Genomic DNA, 22,348 nt, shown 5'->3' with positions numbered 1-22,348 from the left:
GAGAAAACATTTCCAGATTATTTTGACATTTGATTGTGCTGTATACCCCTCACCCAAAGTCAAATTGTCTTTTGTCATCTTCTATCTGGTTTTCTTTGTGCCCCTCCCCTCCCCCACCACTTAACTGTAAACTTAACCTAAGCTTAACATTACATATTTTTCATGTAATCATCACGTATTTTCGCCTTTTTGGCTGCACTTTTGGCACTTTCACTTGCAGGACTTTTGAATAAAAATCTATCCAAAGAGGTTTGCTTTTGCCTGCCTTTTAAAATGTTACGGGAATGTGACAAACAAGTGTCATTAAAAAGTGCTGAAGCACTACCAGTTGAAACTTTTTCTGGGTGTTTCTTTTCAATGAAACTTGAAAGCTTCTCCCCCCTTGCCAGCATGTCTTTAATTTCACTTGTAGAAATCACTTCCTCTGACTCTACCTCCTCCTCACTACTAATCTCTTGCAGAAGCTCCACATGTTGCATCATCTGTAGCTCCTGCAACTCCTCGGTTGAGAGTTCCTCCTCATGTTCCTCAATGAGCTCATTTACGTCACCCTCATCTACCTCCAGACCCATCGACTTTCCGAGGGACACAATCTCCTCCAACGCTTCTACCTCGGTCTCAGTCTCTGGTTCGAATCCTTCGAAGTCCCTGTCTGCAACAACATCAGGCCATAACATTTTCCATGCCAAGTTCAAGGTTCTTCTTGTAACCTCTTGCCATGCCAAGTCAATAATGCATAAACATATCATGAAGTTGTAGTGATCTTTCCAAAATTCTCAAAGGGTTAGATTTGTATTCTCAGTCACCTCAAAGCAGCGGTGGAATAAGTGCTTTGTGTAAAGCTTTTTAAAGTTGGAAATGACCTGCTGATCCATAGGTTGTAAGATTGAAGTCGTGTTGGGTGGGAGGTAGAGGACTTTCATGAATTTGAACTCATCGAGAATGTCATCCTCAAGACCACGTGGGTGGGCTGAAGCATTTTCAAGGATTAGTAATGCTTTCATCGGGAGTTTATTTTCTTGAAGATATTTCTTCACTGCAGGACCAAAAACGAGATTTACCCATTCAATAAAAAACTGCCGCAGCCCTGGCCAGTTGGCTCAGCAGTAGAGCGTCGGCCTGGCATGTGGGGGACCCGGGTTCGATTCCCGGGCAGGGCACATAGGAGAAGCGCCCATTTGCTTCTCCAATCCCCCCCCCTCCTTCCTCTCTGTCTCTCTCTTCCCCTCCCACAGCCAAGGCTCCATTGGAGCAAAGATGGCCCGGGTGCTGGGGATGGCTCCTTGGCCTCTGCCCCAGGTGCTAGAGTGGCTCTAGTCACAGCAGAGCGACACCCCAGAGGGGCAGAGCATCGCCCCTTGGTGGGCAGAGTGTCGCCCGTGGTGGGCGTGCCAGGTGGATCCCGGTCGGGCGCATGCGGGAGTCTGTCTGTCTCTCCCCGTTTCCAGCTTCAGAAAAATACAAAAAAAAAAAAAAAGAAAGAAAAACTGCCGCATAACCCATGCCCTAGCATTGGCGCACCACATAACGTACAGTTTTTTTTTAAGAATCTTGTGAATCTTAAAGGCTTCAAGATTTTCGGAATGATATACTAGCAGTGGTTTTACTTTATAGTCATAGCAGTGGCTTTACTTTGTAGTCACCACTAGCATTTGCACACAATGCAAGTGTTAGATGGTCCTTCATGGGTTTATGGCCTCGCAGCTTCTTCTCTGTGGTGATGAAAGTCCTCAGGGGCACTTTTTTCCAAAATAATCCTGTTTCATCACAGTTGAACACTTGTTGTGGGATGTAGCCTTCCTTTGTGATAAGCACAGCAAAACAAATGATGTACTCCTTAGTTGCCTTAACGTCAGCACTCGCAGCTTCACCATGCCTCACCACCGAGTGGATGCCAGATCTCTTCTTGAAATTTTCAGACCAGCCCTGACTTGCCTTAAACGTATCTTCTGCTGCCTCTTTTGAGGTTGATGGTTTTTTCTTCTTCTAGTTGCTATAAATTATACATGCCTTTTTGCATATTACAGTCTCCGTCACTGTATATCCTGCCAGCTCTTTCTCTTTCACCCACACCAGCAGAAGTTTCTCCATTTCTTCATGGATATTTGTCCTTAATTGGGACAGAATTGTAGTTCCTTTCACTAGATTTGCACTGTAGATGTATTGTGGTCATACAGCCTTTCCAGTTCAATCACTCATACATCATGCTCATGTTTTTCTTTTATTTCTTGCTTTAATTCTATCGACATCATTCTCTTCTTTTTCTCACCACTGTCCTTTACACTCACTTTCTTCAGCCTAATGATAGCACACAAAAAAAGTTAGTAAAAAATGCAAAAATGATGCAAGAACAAGTACAGCACACAAGATTCAACTTGATTCTGTGGGTAACACGTGAGAAAGAACGAGATGCTGGTGTTGTGCTGCTGATACTGGACCCCTGTGCCCATGCGCCAACTAGCAGCAGCTTCCAGAATCATGACTCATATCTCAGAATTTCGCTTGGATCTCGAACAAAAATATGGACTGAGTCACAGCTCATATGTTAAAAAATTCGTATGTTGGTCTGCTCATATCTCAAGGTACCTCAGTATTAAGCCACCCTTTTTTGCTCAATTTATGGTCTCTCTCTCTCTCTCTCTCTCTCTCAGACATACACAGAGTGTGATTATCATATAGCAAATGATTGCAGATAGGGTATATTTAATCCTCACATTTTGATAGTTAATATACTTATTACTATTGCTTAGAAACAGCCAAATATTTCAACACCACACCCCAAAACCTCAAATCTACAGTCCTCATAACAATCAGGAAATACAGTGTTTTACTGAAAAGCTGAAGGCAACAAAAATAGAGGTAAAAAGCTGTGTACAAAAGATCATACACTTTTTTTTTTAATTTACTGAGAGGAGGGGAGACAGAGACAGACTCCTATATGCACCCTGAATGGGATCTACCTGTCAAGCCCATGAGGGGGCAATGCTCTGCCCATTTGGGGCCCTTGCTCCGGTACAACTAGAGCTATTATTTTTTAGTGCTTGAGGGGAGGCCTGAGAGCCATCCTCAGCGCCTGGGGCCAACTCACTCTAATTGAGTCATGGTTGCAGGAGAGGAGGTGAGGAGAAGAGAGGGAGAGAGAGGGAGAGAGAAAGGGAAGTGAGAGGAGGATGGGTGGAGAAGCAGATGGGTGCTTCTCCTGTGTGCCCTGACCAGGAATCGAACTGGGGACATCCACACACTGGGCTGACACACTAGCACTGAGCCAACCGGCCAGGGCTAAAAATCATACTCTTATATTTTAAAATTCATGTTTTTAAATATCACCAATTGAGTACTAATTCTTACTTCAGGAAAAATTCTGCTAAGTATAGATATGTTTCTTCTATTCCATAGTAGATTAAAAGAAGAGAATGAGAGAAGAGGGAAAGCATACATTTAACACAGTCAGTAAAACAAGCTGATTAAACACACACACACACACACACACATGTATAGTGGAGTATCAAAAAATCACTATATATCAATATATTAAGTGCAATAATAAAGAATTCCAGTGGTGGTTTAGCCAAAGGAGATAATAACCCAAAGTCTCCAAAACTCCTAAGAATATCTCTTATACAGCATACACTAATGTTCTGTCACCTGTAAGTGACTTAATTTGGCTTATTATCTTTAATGGAGTTAGAGAAATGAGTGATTTTTAGAGAAACTCTTCTGAACAACATGATTTAAAAATAAAATCTGAAAATAGAGCCTCGCTACAAAATTCATTTATGAAGAATACTGCATTCACTGATGATCACTATTCATTAATTGCTGTATAAACTCAATAAACTTTAATATCACATATAAATACAAGAGGACCTAAAACCTTATGTACACACTTTGCATCAGAGACTATTCTCTAGAAACTAAGAAAACAAAAGGATATATTAATATCTTTGGGCCTATCTAGAATAGGAAAGAGATCTATGCTAAGCAAATAATCAGCCTGATTAATGAACACCAAACTAATGAGGTTGGGTTGTTTTTGAAGTAAAAAAATGGAGCATGAGGAAAACAAATTACAAGAAAAGAGAAGATGAAATAACTGGCATCAAAATGTGGCATAAAAAAGCAATGAAATAGAGAAAAAGAAGACCCATATTACATGAAATTCATTTTACATAAAAGAAAATAACTGAAGGTTAGGTAGAAAGAAGGGGCTAAGATCCCATATCTTAGGAGGACAGGAAACAATCAGAAATCAGGCTCTTCCTAATTAGAAGGCTGCAGGGCTCCAGGAAATCTGAACTAAGAAGAAAGGACTGCTATCACTCTGACCTAAAGATCAGTCTTCAGACCTTATCTGAGAAACAGAAAATTACCGCCAATAAATACTCCAGCCAAAGTAAAAATGTTCTGCATATCTGTTGAAAACCATATAACCCTAAGTCTGACTAGTATGATTTTTGGAACAGTCAAAAAAATTAAACTGCTGTAAAATAATGGACTCATCAATAACCTTGTCCTAAGTATTAGAAATCGGACTGTAAAACTGGAAGATGATTAAAGTATTCTCCTTAATCTTTCTCCCAACTATAATCATTTCTTTCCTTTCCTTTTGTCCTTTGTGTGGAGGACAAAGCCTGTCAAAATTCATGCCTGGAACACAAACACAACCATCTTTCCTCCAGGTCTCAACCCAACTATAGATCCATCATTTCAAATGACAATTCCATAGAAAATCAATATCCTGAAAGGAAGATTGCTTCCACTACTGCTGTGTGGACTGTGGGTACAGTGGTGAATTCAAGAAAGCAGACCCATTTGTAGCTAGTGCTCATTCCAGCAGGATTGATTGCAGGTAACTTCCTCAGAGAGGAAGTGGAAGAGCTATTCATTTTTTCTTCTCTTTTCAACTTACTCCTCTCTTCCGGATCAAATGACAACGGACCTAAATTATACATAGCAGCAGGACATAAACACCCTGGCCCACTCAAAATGCTAAATAATAACTCAACTTGTTTAAAGATTGATGTTCTTACCGTTCAACATCTTTTTTCATATTGCACATTACTAACAGTGGATGCAGCTCACTGATGCTACATCTCAGGATATTCTATCAAAAAAAGTGTACAGATGCCCCAACTCACAAAGCTTCTTTGAGCATTGCAATCAAGCACAACCAAAAAACCTTAAAAGTTTAAAACTTCAGATTATTTTTCCCACTTCCAACATTTTAAACTGATTTTTAAAATATTTTTTAATTATTTATTTTATTTTTTCCTAACTATGGGTAATGCATGATAATTGAAGATAGAATTGAGATTCAGAAGGGAAAAAGAAAAAATACAGGTACTATAAGTCCATCTCCCAAAGATAATCATGTTTATATACTAATCTATTTCCTTTTAATCTTTTTTCTATACAATTGTTTTACATAGTTAATCTCACACTGAGGATGCAACTTTGTCATTTATAAAACCTTTTAAAACAAACATCCCGCTTGACCAGGCAGTGGCACAGTGTATAGAGCATCAGGCTGGGATGTGGAGGACCCAGGTTCAAAACACTGAGGTCACCAACTTGAACGTGGGTTCATCTGGTTTGAGCAAACTCAACCAGCTTGGACCCAAGGTCGCTGGCTTGAGCAAGGGGTCACTCAGTCTGCTGTAGCCCCACGGTCAAGGTATATATGAGAAAGCAATCAATGAACAACTAAAGTGCTGCAATGAAAAACTGATGCTTCTCATCTCTCTCCCTTCCTGTCTGTCTGTCCCTCCCTCTGACTCTGTTTCTGTCAAAAAGAAAAAATCCCCCATTATAAGGGACAATGATCATATCATATTTCAGGGTTGTATAACTTGTTTTGCACAACCACCACAATCTATGTAAGTTTATCCAATATAGTATTTTGTTATTAGACATAACTCTGAGGTAAACACTAGGATGTATTTCAAAGATCTTAGACACACAGGATAAATCATTTTCTAAAAGGATTGCTGATGTGCTTTTTAAGGTACATATTTCCAATTTTAGCTTTTTTTTTTTTTTTTTTTTTTTTTTTTACATAGGCAGAGATAGACAGGGACAGACAGATAGGAATGAAGAGAGAGATGAGAAGCATCAATCATTAGTTTTTCGTTGCGCGTTGCGACTTCTTAGTTGTTCATTGATTGCTTTCTCATATGTGCCTTGACTGTGGGCCTTCAGCAGACCGAGTAACCCCTTGCTGGGGCCAGCGACCTTGGGTCCAAGCTCGTGAGCTTTTTGCTCAAGCCAGATGAGCCCGCGCTCAAGCTGGTTGACCTCGGGGTCTCGAACCTGGGTCCTTCCGCATCCCAGTCCGATGCTCTATCCACTGCGCCACCACCTGGTCAGGCTCCAATTTTAGCTTTTAATGTTTGTTATATTGATTTCAGGGAGAGTAAGGGAGCGAACAAGAGAGAGACAGGAACATCTGTATGTGTCCTGACCAGGGATCGAACTAGCAACCTCTGTGCTTGAGACAATGTCCTAACCAACTGAGCTATCTGACCAGGGCGATACATATTTTTTAAATGAACCTATTTTTGCTGGTCCCTGGTGTAGATCATCAAAACTGTCCACATATCTTTATGTCAGTGCATGAATTGTTTTTTCTAAGAAGAGTTAAAATGGAGGATGGTTCTGTATTACTGAGTAAATTGGCCAAAGAGCAAAGTGACCAGCAGTTGAAGTCTGTCTTATGGAAGATGAATCATCAGGCTCCCTAATACTAAGGATATTAATATTAAGTGCATGGTACACATCAGCCACAAAGACATGTTTGTACTTTATATGTACTTTCATTTAAACAATTTTTATATTTGAAAAAGAGGCTGAATAGGGTTAAGTATTAATGATGACACAACAGCCAAGAGCCATGGATTTGAGTTTTGGCTCTAACAAGCTCCATGGCCTTAGACAAGTCAGAACATCCCTCTGAATAGTAACATCCTCTGTGAACAACTTAGTTGGGAAAATTAATCTAACTTTCTGTGACATGTAAAAATTCTGTCATTCTCTGTCCTGATTTATATGTACCAGGATAAAATTTGTAAATTCTTCCCCTTGTTTTTCTTACTGTTCTCTGCCCATATAACCAAGATATTCATTGTCAAAGGTGGAAAGTAGAATATAGATCAAAGCAAATAATTCAAGTGGATTTTTATGCACATTGCATAGATATTGGTCTGAAAGTCAAAGTTCTTTCCATTTGCAAGCCCAGCCACTCACAAAGTGAAAATATCTGCTACAATTCTAAACCTCTGGCTTTGCTCATCAGAAGCAAAGAGGGACCTACAACAAAGGTTTGTAGCATTGCTTTTCAAAGTGCCCTCAAAGGCCCACAGGTAGGTCATGAAATCAATTTCCTGGGCCTAGACTAGTAGTGCCCTCGCCCCAATTAAATAGAATGCAGTGCGCTGCAGAGTAATTTCTGCGGTTGATATGAAAATGGGTTTATCACAATAGCTTTCTATCACATAACTTAAAAAAACATCAGTTTAGAGTATAAACCACCTGGGGGGGGACGAATATGCTTATGTACCATATTTTTCACTCCATAAGATGCACCTGACCATAAGACACTTTTAGGGTTTTAAGGAGGAAAATAAGAAAAAAAAAATGTTCTGAACCAAATGGTGTGTTAAAAATACTTAATAAAATACCGTATTTTTCGTTCTGTAAGATGCACAGGCATTCTCCCCTCCACATTGGGGGGGGGGTGCATCTGATGAAGTGAAAAATACGGTAAATCCAGTCTTCCAGAACATCTGTGTGTGTGTGTGTGTGTGAAAGAACGCAGGGAGGCTTGGGGAGGGAAGCTAAGTGCAGCTGCTGCGGCCGGTTCTTCCTTCTCCCACAGAAGGCTTAAAACCCATAGAAGGGAAGTCTATAAAAACAACAAACTTCTCAGAACAGGAAGGTGAAAAATCTGCACTTCTTGTCTGAATTTTAGTTAGATGCAGCCTGGCAATGTGACACTTGCAAAAGTGAAGCTGCCGCTTTTGAGATAATTGACAGGACAGTAGACACAGAACTATCTTGAATAGCATGTGCACTTCACCGCCCTCTGTTAAATCCTGGAGGATACAGAGAGAATTTGAAAAGCCTCTCCTGCCCAATGGAGGCACAGAGGCAAGGTGAAAATAACAGATGGCACATTATTCCAGGACTGAACACAGCAGACAGGAACTCAGCCCCCAGGCCCTGCCTCCGATGGCAGGAAGATGTGAGGGCCCCTAAGAACCTAGAACATCTGGAAAGACGGCAGGAGAGAAGGCTTAAAGCGCCTGAGCTCATCCAGAAGGAACAGCTTTAAACTGGAAGTTTCCTTGATTTGGCAAAATTGCTTCCATCAAGTGGAAATGAGGGCTTAGAATACATGTAAAATTTATTCAAACAAAATAAGAAAATTTACATTTGTAATTTTTTCTCATTACGTATCCCTATTACATTAGATTTTAAACACTTTTCAAAGCATAAAATATCCTGTTGTTTTTAAATCACTTTTAATCCTTGGGCCAGTGTCTTTCACATAAGTGTTGTTCATTCAATGCTGCTTTCAGGGTTTCCCAACATTTTTATTGGAATGGCATATATAAAAACGAATTACTATTGTGTGCTGGCTGAAGTGGGAGAGGGGGACCTGCTCAGAGTCTGGCCATCACAGGGCCCACCAGTGCATCTGAAGATGAAGGGAACCAATCAATAATTGCACGATCATTTCAACTCAACTCCTATTGCTTTACTAAATACAATTTGCACAGTGGGTTAAACTGCTTTGTGTGAGACCTACCATGCTACCATATGTATAATGCTGAATTTACAAAGCACACACAAACACTGTTAGCAATATCTACAGGTTCTTGTTTATTGAGGCAGTCAGGCCTTTCAATGTCTTGTAAACATTTAGAAAACTTCACAAGTTTCTGCAGTGATCCCTGTGTATCAGCGTATCAGGTCCATAATACCACATAGAATACCCATGCTGAAGAGGTTAACTCAGTATGAACCATTATTTCTTCAATGTTTCATAAATAATCAATACTTCCGTTCTCAGCAGTGGCTCTATGAACAAGCCCCTGGTATACGGAAATGCTAAAGGCCCTGTTGCAAATAGCTTATATATTATTTTTTCTATTGCTTCTAAATACCATGATGATTCTTCCTGTTTTGAAGTGTGCTTTTATTGCACTCACGATTGTTTTATTACTCTAAAAAGCCACTTGAGTCATTTCTAAGTCTTAAAAGTTTATTTTAGAAGTGACCACATTGATTCTCTTGATCTCTGGTAAATAAATAATGTTCATTTTTAATGACCTATTATTTTTCCAGGAGGTCAGCAAAATTTTCAAATAACTCTTCTTGTTGAAATTCATGTTGATCAACTACAAATAAAAATACAATATAGAACTTTATCTACACATAATAAAACTATGCCACCATGAATTAGATAGTAGAATAATTTTATTGTAGAAGTTGTCTTCTCCAATTGCCACAGCAGGAGATAAGATCAAAGAGGGCATGAGTTTCTTTCAAAAATTAGTCAAGAATTCAGCCATATAGATTTACTGATTTCAACTGTATATTTAAAATACTGTGAAAATAATTTTAGTTATTTTTTTGGAGGTGAATCTTTTACTGGACACATATAATTTACAAGGTCTAATTCCAGCATCACCTTCTCCACAAAGCCTTCCCTGAACCTTCCCAAGAAATTGACTTGTCCCTTCTTGACTCCAGCAGCACAGTATCAGGACAGCTAGCATCAATAACATGTGTACTTATAAAATAATTCAAGAAAAGAGAGCATTCACATCCAAACAGAAGAAATATCAAAATATCTTGCATTATTCAATGAAAGTCATGGATATATTTATAGGCTCCTTTTTTTATCATTTATATATTTTTAAATCTGTTCCAAAGAGAATCAGAAAAGTAATATTGTTCAAATTAATAGAAACAGCAAAGTGCTTTAGCCACCATGGTGTTAAATCTCTCATTTTAAGACCTTACTTCATAAATATTTTATTTATTAATATATACACCAACGCAGTAATCTATATATGCATGTGTGAATTCATAGCAATGAGGCATGTTCTTTTGTACAAAGTAGAATTGCACTTTACTTGTCAACATTAAAATGCCTGTTCTAAACAATAAAGTCATTCGTAATGAAAAGTGTATTTCTACAAAACAAGAAATACATTGACAATGCATGACAGCATTTTTATAACCCTTGAGTAAATACATCAGTTCCACACGAGGTTATTTATTTTTATTTCTCCTCCCCTCTCTTTTCCATAACAATGAGTTTAATTTTCATTGCCACCAATGTACAAGGCTGGATAATCCCAATGCATAAATTATAAAATGTATGTTAAGGGCTTAGCATAGTGGCTAGCTCCCTCTAAGGGATCAATAAAGAAGTCTTACTTTGGTTGCATGTGTCAGAAATCTATTTAAAACTGCCTAAAAAAAAAAAATTAATTATCCAAAGGAATTAGTTTATTTTGTGGAAACCAAAGACTTGTTAGACAACTAGGTTATGGGAAAAACAAAGGAGAACCTGAATTTAAGGGGATAACGGTAACACAAGCTTAACATATCAGGCCACTCAGCTCTTTCTCTCGGCTCTCATCAGCCTCATTCTGCCTAGGTGTACAGGCCTTTCCAACATACATTTATCATGTCAACCAGCAATCCCGCACCTGCATATATGCTCAAGTGAAATTAAAACTTAGATCACAGCCTGACCAGGCAGTGGCACAGTGGATAGAGCATTGGACTAGGATGCAGAGGACCCAGGTTTGAAACCCCATGGTATCTGGCTTAAAGCACAAGGTCACCTGCTTGAGCATGTGCTCATCTGCTTTGAGCAAAGCTCACTAGCTTGAGCCCAAGGTCGCTGGCTTAAGCAAGGGGTCACTCGGTCTGCTGAAACCCCTCAGTCAAGGCACATACAAGAAAGCAATAAATGAACAACTAATGTGCCACAATGAAGAATTAATGGTTCTCATCCCCCTCCCTTCCTGTTTGTCCCTATCTGTTCCTCTCTCTGCCTCTCTCTGTCTCTGTCACAAAAAATAAATAAAACTGAGATCACAGAAAAACTTCATAAGTGGATTATAAGAGATTTAGTCATAATTAACTAAAACTGCAAAAAATGTCTCTCAACTGAAGAATAAAGAAATAAACTGTGGTACATACACATGCTGGAATATTATTCAGTAATCAACAATAAAGGAAAAACTATAATAAATGCAATAGCATGTATGCATTTTAAATATATTTCACTAAATGAGAGAACTCAGACTCAAAAGGCTACATACTCTATGGTTCATTTATATGAAGTTCTATAAATGCAAACTATAGAAACAAAATAAATCGGTGGTTAGCAAGGATTGGTGTGGAGGAAATTATTAACTACAATGGAGTATAGAGGAATTTTGGTGATGGAAGTGCTGGAACTGTTTCCATATCCTGATTGTGGTGATATTTACAAGATTTTATGCATTACTTAAAATCCATAAGATTGCACACTAAAATGGGGGAATTTTACTTTATGTAAATTATACCTTAGAAATTTTTTAAAAAGAAATTACAAAAATGGCTTAGAAGGAAGAAAATGATAGGTATTGAAGAGATAAAATACTGAAGATATTGTTGCAAAGAAAATCTAAAATATAGATTACAGGGGTCCCTGAAATAAAAAACCAAAGCAAGGGGACAGAAAAATATTCAACTCTGGCCCTGGCTGGCTTACTCAGTGGATAGTGCATTGGCCCCATGTGCAAACGTCCCATCCCCTGTCAGGGCACACAGAGACGTGACCATCTGTTTCTCTCCCCCCTCACTCTCTTCCTTCTCTCCCTCTTCACCTCATCAGTGGCTCGATTGGTTCAAGCATCAGCCCTGGACGCTGAGGATAGCTTGTTGGTCAGTGTGTCAGCCTCAGGTACTAAAACTGGGATTGCTGGGTGGATACCCATCGGGGCATATGCAAGAGTCTGTCTCACTATCTCCCTCTTCTCATCTAAAAAATAATCTAAAATCTAATTTTCAAAAACACCTTTTTGAATCAAAGATTTGGAACTATACTAAAGAAGACACATATACTTGACAATTTAGACTCAGAACTATTATTAAGCACTCTAGAAAAATTACTAATTTTTTTTATACTTTTATTGATTTCAGAGAGGAAGGGGGAGACAGAGAGAGAGAGAGACAAATATTGATTTGTTGTTCCACTCGTTCATGCCATCTTTGGTTGATTCTTGTATGTGCCCTGACCCAGGATCAAACTTGCAACCTCAGAATGATGCTCTAATGAGCTACCCAGCTAGGGCTATAAAATTACTAGATTTGAAAGAAAAAAATGTTGGGCCAATAAAAAAAACATTTATTTATTTAAAAATTTTACTTATTGATTTTTAGAGAGAAGAGAGAGAGAGAGACGGGAGGAGGAGCAGGAAGCATCAACTCATAGTTGCTTCTCGTATGTGCCTTGACTGGGCAAGCCTGAGGTTTTGAACCAGCGACATCAGCATTCCAAGTCGGTGCACTATCTACTATGCAACCACAGGTCAGGCAAAAAAGAAAAAGCAAGTTATTTTTTAAGAAAAATAAAATTAGCCTGACCAGGAGGTGGCACAGTGGATAGAGCATCAGACTGGGACGCAGAGGACCCAGGTTCGAAACCCCAAGGTCACCAGATTGAGTGCGGGCTTATCTGGTTTGAGCAAGGCTCACCAGCTTGAGCCCATGGTCACTGGCTTGAGCAAGGGGTCACTCATTCTGCTGTAGTACCCCACTCCCAGGATCAAGGCACATATGAGAAAGCAATCAATGAGCAACTAAGTACCGCAACAAAGAACTGATGCTTCTCATTTCTTTCCCTTTCTGTCTGTCTCTATCTGTCCCTCTCTCTGTCTTTCTCTGTCTCTGTCACACAAAAAAAGAAGAAAATTAGATTATCATCAAACTTTGACCGCAATGCTTTATGCCAGAAGAAAATGTAATAATATATTTAAGAATCTCAATGACAGAATATGTGAGTCAAGGATTTCCTATCCAATAAAACTGGGTTTCAAATATAAAGGGCATGAAACAAATCATTATCAGCATTTAAGAATTCAGAAATGCTCTCAAGCACTTCCTAAGGAATCTACTAAGGAAACATTCTGGCAATTAAAATAGTTATAGAAATATTGACTTAAGCACTGATGGTGAGCATTGTGTTTATAATTACACTTAGAACTAAAACTAAATGAATTAAAAGGAAAATAACATAGTATGCATTGTTATACAGTCAGACCTTACAAATATAGTTCACTAAAAAATGAGCAAGGAATGAGGATCAAAAAAATCACTTTTACAGTCTTCCATAAATATATCAATATTGGTCATACTAGTATTATTCTGAGACTGTTAAATGTATAATTCAGTTTGAACGAAATAAATTATGGCATAATTTTTTCATCTCCTATGCTCTTGAGAAAAAGTTAAATAAAAACCCTAGGGCACTTAAATTACTTTGAAAATATTGATATAAACTCAAAAAGCATATTATCTTTGGAAAAATATATATTTAATGATACATATATATATTTCTGTGTGTTTCTCATTTCTGTCTACATATTTAATTTTATTAAAATGCCTTGGCCCTGGCCAGTTGGCTCAGTGGTAGAGCGTCAGCCCAGTGTGTGGAAGTCCTGGATTTGATTCCCGGTCAGAACACACAGGAGAAGTACCCATCTGCTTTTCCACCCTTCCACCTCTCCTTTCTCTCTATCTCTCTCTTCCCCTCCTGCAGCCAACGCTCCACTGAAGCAAAGTTGGCCTGGGCGCTGAGAATGGCTCTCCGCCTCAGGTACTACAATGGCTCCAGCTGCAACAGAGCAATGCCCCAGATGGGCAGAGCATCACCCCCTGGTGGGCATGACAGGTGGATCCCAGTCAGGCACATGCAGGAGTCTGTCTCTCTTTCTCCCTGCTTCTCACTTCAGAAAAAAAAAGATGCCTAGAAACAATGACCAACCCAAAATAAATAAGCATCCCTAACATCCAGATTTTAGTCTTGTAATCCAACTTTCCATTAAATAATCCAGTTTGATTTCTTGGAAAAAGGGTGAGTCAGGAAATATATACAAGATCAGCCTGGAAGACCTTGTCAAATCACATAGAAAGTAAGTAATCAAAAACTACTAGAGTCCTGTCAAATCACTCATGAGCCAAATGGGAGAGGCTCCCACTGGCTAAAAATAAAACAATTTGAGCTCTAATTAGATAATAATGCCAATGGATTAAAACACATTTAAATCTATAAATTCACAATGATAGGGAAAAAAGCCAACAGGTTTCAAAAAATGAATGAAAATCAACTCAATGTCTTAGAAACTGGTAAATTAAGAGAAATAATTAATCATCTATTCTGATCTCCTTATATGAATTGTACCACTAAGTAATCACATACTAGATGAGGATAACCATTTCTTCATAAGATTATTCCAGCTGATAAATGAAATAAAATACAAGAATTAGAAAAGCACCATTTTCACACCACTAATGAAAAGGCATTCATTCACATGATAAGGCTGCTGACAGTGTAATAAAAACAGAGAGCAGGAGAAAGTGAGAGAAGAGAAATTGAGAGAAAACCAGGCATTATGTGTCGCCTCATGAAAAACCACCACAACCAATAGATTTGCAAAAGATATCAAATCCATTATGCCTTTGGAACCAACTGCCGATTTGTAAGAAGTTAGAGGGCAGAGAAATATGTTAAATGGTATAGCACTCTATGAAATTACCAATCCAGACTGAGAAACTGTAAATTAAGTCATCTAGATTCCATATCTTCTTTATCCAATTCTCTATACAGGGACACTTAGGTTGTTTCCATGTCCTGGCCACTGTGAATAATGCTGCAATGAACGTGGGGGTGCATGTGTGTTTACATAACAGTGTTTTTGAGTTTTGGGGGTAAATACCCTGTAAAGGGATTGCTGAGTCATATGGTAATTCTATTCTTAATTTTTTGAGGAACCACCATACTTTATTCCATAATGGTTGTACCAATTTGCATTCCCTTCAACAGTGAATGAGGGTTCCTTTTTCCTCCACAGCCTCTCCAATACTTGTTATTACCTGTCTTGTTGATAACAGCCAATCTAACAGGTATGAGGTGGTATCTCATTGTAGTTCTGATTACCATTTCTCAAGTAGCTAGTGAAGATGAGCATCTTTTCATATAGCTGTTGGTTATTTGAATGTCCTCTTAGGAGAAGTGTCTGTTCAGGTCCTCTCCCCATTTTTTAATTGAATTGTTTGCCTGTTTGTTGCTGAGCTTTGTGAGTTCTTTATATATTTTGGATATTAACCCCTTATTGGAGCTGTTGCCTATAAATATCATCTCCCATTTAATTGGCTGCCTATTTGTTTGGTTGTCAGTTTCTTTTGCTGTGCAGAAGCTTTTCAGTTTGATATAGTCTCATTCATTAATTTTTGCCTTTACTTCCCTTGCCTTTGGGGTCAAATTCATAAATTGTTCTTTATGGTCAAGGTCCATGAGTTTAGTACCTATGTTTTCTTCTATGTAATTTATTGTTTGGATCTTATATTGGTATTTGATCCATTTTGAATTAATTTTTGTGCAAAGGGGATAGACTGTAGTCAAGTTTCCTTCTTTTGCATGTGGCTTTTCAATTTTCCTAGCACCATTTATTGAAGAGGTTTTCTTATCTCCATTGTGTGTTTTTGGCTCCTTTTTCAAAGATGACTGAAATCTATGTACTCTTATTAATATATGTCACCATGTTAAAATTTATCTTCTAAATAAAATTTAACAATTTAAAAGAAAAGTCATCTAGGTTCTTCAACAAAATAATTCCAAATTAAAAAGATATGGAGAGAAATTCTATACAGTATTGAAAAATATAAAAGGCATAGCCAATATATAAACAATGTGCACAACTGTGGTTTAAGAATGCACACTTGAGTAATAAATTGGTGAAGAAATTCAATGAAGTGATTAGCATAAAAAATTGAATATCTAATTCATATGGTAAAACTGAAAAAAAGACTATAAAACAGTTAAATAAGATATAGCTTACATTGGGGGTTAAGCAAAAAGGAACACTTATTAAGATAGTCATAAAATCCATAAAACACGAAAGAAAATATTGACATATATGTTAATAAAAGGGAAAAAATCTTGAAGACAAAATATACCATAACTAATTTTTTAAATGACAGACTAAGTAATGTATTTGCATTTTACTTACATGGCAAAGTATTATTACCCCTTACATACAAAGGTTTATATACCAAAATAAAACACAATTCATTTAATAGAAAAAAAACAGTAAAAATCATGAATAACATGAATAGGTGACAGAAATATATATATATTCCATATAGAAAATAATGCTCAACCTTACTAGATATCATAAAAATGCAAATTTAATAACATTCACAATTTTTAACATAGTGGATTCATAAAAACTTAGAAAAATGAATAGTCAATGTTTGAGAGTATGCAGGTATACAGGTACTGTCATAGAATGTGTTTTCTTCCTGAAAATCTTCTAAATGAATATAACAATTTGTGAACCTACATGAAATATTTCCTTCACAATTTTCAGCTTTTCATAGGTGAACTCATTGGTTCAGTCTTCTTAATTGTTAATTAAATATTCATCTATGATTATTCTACTATTCAGCCCATTTATTGAATTTTTTATTTTGGTGATCTCTAATTAGATGTTTGATTTTTCTTTAATAGTCTATTATTTCTCCTGGCTACATTAGCTTCTTTTATCTGTTTAAGGATTATCCATTATACCTGTTCTTTAGTTCTGTTTTCTCTGTTGTTATTCTTACAGATTCATGAATCTGGCTATCATTAAATGCTTGGTAATATTCAGTTGATGCCTAATCTTGTTATAGCTGTGTTGTGGTCTGAGGCTTCTCATACTTAATGACCTCCTTTCTATCTTTCTTTTGCAACAAACAATACTGGAATAAACAACCTTACACATCCTCACACACCTTTCCTCTTGTAGAATGGATTCGCATAAGTGGGTAAAATTAAATTTTAAGTGTAATAGATAATTGTCAGATTATATTACTTGCAAGTTGGCATAATTTGCACACACCCTGGCTATCTTAGGTAGCCTCATTTCCCAATATCAGTGCCACCTTTAATGATATTTTTTTCAAAGTACATTTTGGATCTAAGTACTGCTGGTGCAGTATGAATTAGATATTATCTTGTTCATAGCTGTACTTAGTAAATACTCGTTATTTAGCTGAATAAATAAGTTGAGCTTCTGAGTCCCTGTTACCCTGCTCTACTTTTTGCCACACAGTAATATTTGCCTTCTAGCATACTATGTAATATACTTCTTTACTATATTTATTATTTAAAATCTGTCCTCCCCACTGAAACAAGCTCCTCAGGAGCTGGAATCTATTTTGTTCACTGATATCACAAAATGCCTAGAACACTGGCATTTAATTGGCAACCAATAAATATTCATTGAATGACTATATGAATGACCATATAGAATAGTCAGTTAGTATCTTAGTTAGGACTTTAAAATATTTTTCCTTATAAAATATTTTGAAAAGTACTTTTTATAGAGGTATGCTCTTCCTCTAACAAATATTAATTCCTATAATTATGTATACTTGCCAAGCTGATTAAACAACAACCCACTATGGAAAGAAAATCAATAGAACATAATTTCTTCTTGGAATCCATTCAGGAAGTACCATATAAACCACCAGCAGAAACAAGAGAACATGTGCTCTTCTAAAATTGGCTTTTGAGTGCGAACCCTGAGGACACTGTCTTAGAGAAAGGCTCCACTTTAGTCATAATCAATTTATCAAGCCTATTAGGTGATCTGGAAGTAATAACAGGATAACATTAACTTAGATAAATTAAATATTGTTTGACATTTTAATATACCAAACATCAAATAATATAATTTTAAATAAAGTTAACTTAATGTTTGCCAATAAGATACTTTCTTATTTTTAAAAACAGTATCTGCACTCCACAGAGCACTTGAAGTCTTCATTGGAGCCTCAAAGACCCTGGGAATGAGGAGGAAAAAATATTATCACACTCATTTCAAGAACCAGAAAACTGAGTCTAAGAACAGTTAAGTGACTGATAGGAAAAAAAGGAAGTGAGCACTTGAATACATACGACTATGAACTCAGAGTTTTCTGAAAAAGCAATATATTCAACAAAAAGCAAATATTGGGAATTAAGAGTAGATTTCTATTCTGACTCTAATTATTAGCTATGGAAATACCAATGACTAAATTATTTTCTCTAAGCCTCAATTCAACATCTTTTTGTTTGCCAGGAGGCAGAAAAAGATAAGGAAATAGTCATGCATCAAAGAAAATCTATTATCCAATTACCTATAGGTTGAATATATACTAAGGTTTGTAATTTATATTGTTAGTTCATGAGGTTTCTCTGGAAAAAGACACTGTTCTCTATTTTCCTTCTGTTAGCAAGATGCCCCTAAGTCTAAGAATTCACCGTTATGTAATTTATCCTTCTGCCACCATCCAACAGGACTGTTAAAGCTGGGCCAACCACTTGGCACTGAGCTGTGAAACTGCTAGCAGGATACGTCTGTTGTTCTATCTTTATTATCTTTCCTCTCTTCGAATGCATCTGTGGCCAATGATAGAACTTTCATGTGGCCTGACCAGGTGGTGGAGCAGTGGATAGAGCATCAGACTGGGACGCGGAGGATCCAAGTTCGAAACCCCGAGGTTGCCAGCTTGAGCGTAGACTCATCCAGATTGAGCAGGGGCTCACCAGCTTAAACACAGGGTCACTGGCTTGAGTTTGGGATTATAAACATGACCTCGTGGTCACTGGCTTGAAGCCTGAGGTTACTGGCTTGAGCAAGGGGTCACTCGCTATGCTGTAGCCCCCCAGTCAAGGCACATATGAGAAAGCAATGAATGAACAACTAAGAAGCCTAAGGAGCTACACCAAAGAATTGGTGCTTCTCATCTCCCTTCCTGCCTGTCTGTCCCTATATGTCCCTCTCTGTCTCTGTCACACATACAAAAAAAAAAACTTTCATGTCATTCCTCTTCTACCCCTACACATACCTCCAGTCTCTAAGCATTCAATTTTTTTTGAGTTATATAAGGATTAATCTTGGTAATTAATCAGGCTAGAAAACAAACTCTTTTTCTTCCTATATTCCCCTTCTGCCCTCTATGGATAGTAGGTTTCTTAACATTCTGTTATTCCCTAAAGATCATTGGCTCTGATCAGTTTAGCAAACACTGCCTAAGTGCCTTCTATGGTGGCAACACTAAGGTGGCAGAAATAGAAAGATAAGTAGAGCATAATCTCTATCCTTAGGAAATTATAGTTTATTAGGGAGAGAGATAATTAAAGGAATCATATTGATATGATTTGATGTATACAGCAGTTAAAGATCAGCTCAAGGTTTTATGGAAACAGAGAAGAGGAGCAATTAACCACTCTAAAGATGGAAATCATGTTAATAAAAGGCTACAAGAAAAATAAAATTTGATCAGGCAGCACGAGTAGGAATTAGCAGGTGAAGAAGAGTGTTACAGGTGTGGGAATAATATGAGTAATTGCATCGAAGCAGGATGCCAAGGATTCTGCTCAGGATACAAGCAGTTGGTTATTTCTAGGGCATAAAATATGCTTGAGTTTTGGACATGTGCATTCAAGGTGCTCCAGGAAAGATTAAGTAGAAATGTTTATCAGAAAGCTTAGGAGAAAAGTCCTGAATAAATATTTGATAGCCATCAATAGTATAATAAGATGAAGACAAGCATAATGGAGAAAATCAAATAAGGTAAGGAGGAGAGAGAGCATTGTTATTTTATATAACCTGGTCAGGAAGTGCTTCACTTTTCAGGTGATTTGTGAGCAGAGATCTAAAGTAAGTCAGAAATAAGTCATATAAATATCTCATGATAGAGCTTTCGGGGAAGAAACAGTAAGTGGAAAGGCCCTAAATTAAGAATGTGCTTGGATAGTTTGAGGAACAAGAGAGTCAGTAGGAATGAAGAATATTAGAGGTCGAGATGGTGAAAAAAAAGCAATGTTAGAGAGACAGCAAGAGAAAGCCATAGTGACCATTACATAGACTTCATTACATGGATTTCATTCTGAATGTTAGAAGTCAGAAGTTTAGATTGGAAAGTAATATGATTTATGCTTTAATAAACCTCTGTATGTTGTCTATGGAATCTACTATATGGAGCAAGAGCAAAAACAGACTGTTTTTCTTCTGGGGGGACTGTATCATTAATTCATGAGAAAATAATGATAATTTAAAGAGGTATTAAGAAAAGGTAGGATTCTGGGTATGTTTTGAAAGTAAAACTCACAGGATATTTTGAGTTTTGATATATGGAAAAGGATAAAGGTTCAAAATATAATGAAAAGTCTCATATAAGAAGGATCAATCAATGAGAAATGAAAATAAGGTAAGAATGATGACACAGAGCAAAGGAAGTATACTTGTTTAAAGAAAGTTGAGAGAAGAAGACTAGCAATATTGTCTTAAGCAATAGAGTCAAAAAAAGATTAAAATATCTATTGAACTTAACAATTTTGAAAATGTTACTCTTTGCTAAATCAGTTTCAATGAAGTGGAAAAGGAGAAATCAGATTGGAACAAGTTGGAAGGTAAATAGAGCCCAAGGAACGAGAGATAGCATTAAATGTTATCATTTCAAAATTTGACAGAGGGGAAAGAACAGGGTTATAGTTGCTGGGTATCTGAGTGAAAAGAAGATTTAATCAGTCATGTGACATGATTCAGAACCAGGAAGATCCAAGATAATCTCTTCTAATCCAGAGTTTCAAGGACATTGCAGTGGAATGGGTCATTTCTACTTCCCAATCATCAAGATTTAAATTTTCCTTGAAAGGTGTGTCAAGGAGAGAACTCCAGAAGAACAACAACTCTTCAGCAGTCAACCAGACAGAGCATAATGGATCCAGGAAGTCACCAAAGCATCAGCTAAACTGTCCCTGAGAAAATGACACATTCATTAAACTTGTATGGCATTTTATTCAGTTATTCAGTTGTACTAATACTGGTTTAATAACTTCACCTGATAAATCATTGGCTTCAATTTTTGCTAAGCAGATAAAAATGTTAAATTCTATTAACATCTAATAAGCACACATCTTACTTTTCACTTATTTAAATGAAATTTATACAGATTAAAATATTGAATTATAGTGGTCTCCAGAAGAAGTTAATATTTTTCAACTTTTAATGAAGTACAACCCCCTAAAGTTCCACATATTAACTTGGATTTTAAAAATTCCTTTTCACTAAGAACAAACAGAATAGTCATAAAACTTTGAAATTGGAAGAAGTTTTTGAGACATCAAGTTCATACACTTTCACTTATAAATAAGAAAACAGCACAGGAAATTGTCTTGGTCAAGCTAAGATTACATAAATACCAATAAAAACAAGATGAAAATCTCGATTTCTGGATTTCAGTACAGTTTTCTTTTTACTACTGGAACCAATAATTGAGTTGTTGCTGAAAAAAGTACTGAGATATCATCACCAAAATTAAATATCTAAACTGTAGTGATTCTCTATAGCCATTGTTCTAAGTCTCGACATAAATTATTTCATTCAATCCTCATAGCAACTCTAAGAGACAGGTATTATTATTATCACATTTTATAGGTGGAGAAACTAAGCATTAAAGAGACTGCGTGACTTTTCCAAAGCCACTCAGGTAGCAAGTGGCAAAGCTGGAATAGAATACCAAGCACTTAGCAGTCTGCTTATTTCCTGATGCAAGCTAATTTGTTCTCACGATTTAATTCAAAAAGCATTGATTAAATGCTACTATCAGCAAGACACTATATTAGGAATTGAATAAGATATATAAAAGAGAGAGCTTAAAGACCTATTGAAAAAGAGAGATGAATACACCATTAACTGTAATGCAGAAAGAGGGGTGGTGGGTGGTAAAAAGAAAAGTGTATAGTAGAAAAAGCAATTTCAGGACTGGGAGTGGACATGCAAATGGCCAAATACTACCTTAGAACCTGTTAAGATCTGCTTTAAACAAATCTATTACCAGCAGGGCCCAATGGATACAGAAACATTTCCTTTTAATATTCTTATATGCTTGTCATCCAATGCAGCTTTTCTACCCTACCATACTCAACATGGCCACTTCTAGCTGTAGTTAACATGCAAGGCATTTTTTGAATGCCCATGGTGCAGAGGGTAAAGAGCATACAGAAAATAAATCATCTGTGCAAAAGCTC

General features: G+C 37.0%; 1 long non-coding RNA gene across 1 annotated transcript in view; it reads right to left on the bottom strand.

Annotated features, from left to right (window-relative positions):
• Nucleotides 1-1,489: 1,489 nt before the first annotated feature.
• Nucleotides 1,490-22,348, bottom strand: part of LOC136336291 (uncharacterized) — a 71,947-nt gene continuing 51,088 nt past the window's right edge. The window contains exon 5 of the long non-coding RNA XR_010731406.1: nucleotides 1,490-2,298. This is a non-coding gene — a long non-coding RNA (uncharacterized lncRNA). The remainder of the gene's footprint in view (nucleotides 2,299-22,348) is intronic.

This window comes from Saccopteryx bilineata, chromosome 4, assembly GCF_036850765.1.
Source record: "Saccopteryx bilineata isolate mSacBil1 chromosome 4, mSacBil1_pri_phased_curated, whole genome shotgun sequence".
In the NCBI taxonomy this organism is placed as follows: Eukaryota; Metazoa; Chordata; class Mammalia; order Chiroptera; family Emballonuridae; genus Saccopteryx; species Saccopteryx bilineata.
This window is presented reverse-complemented; position numbering and strand designations above follow the sequence as displayed.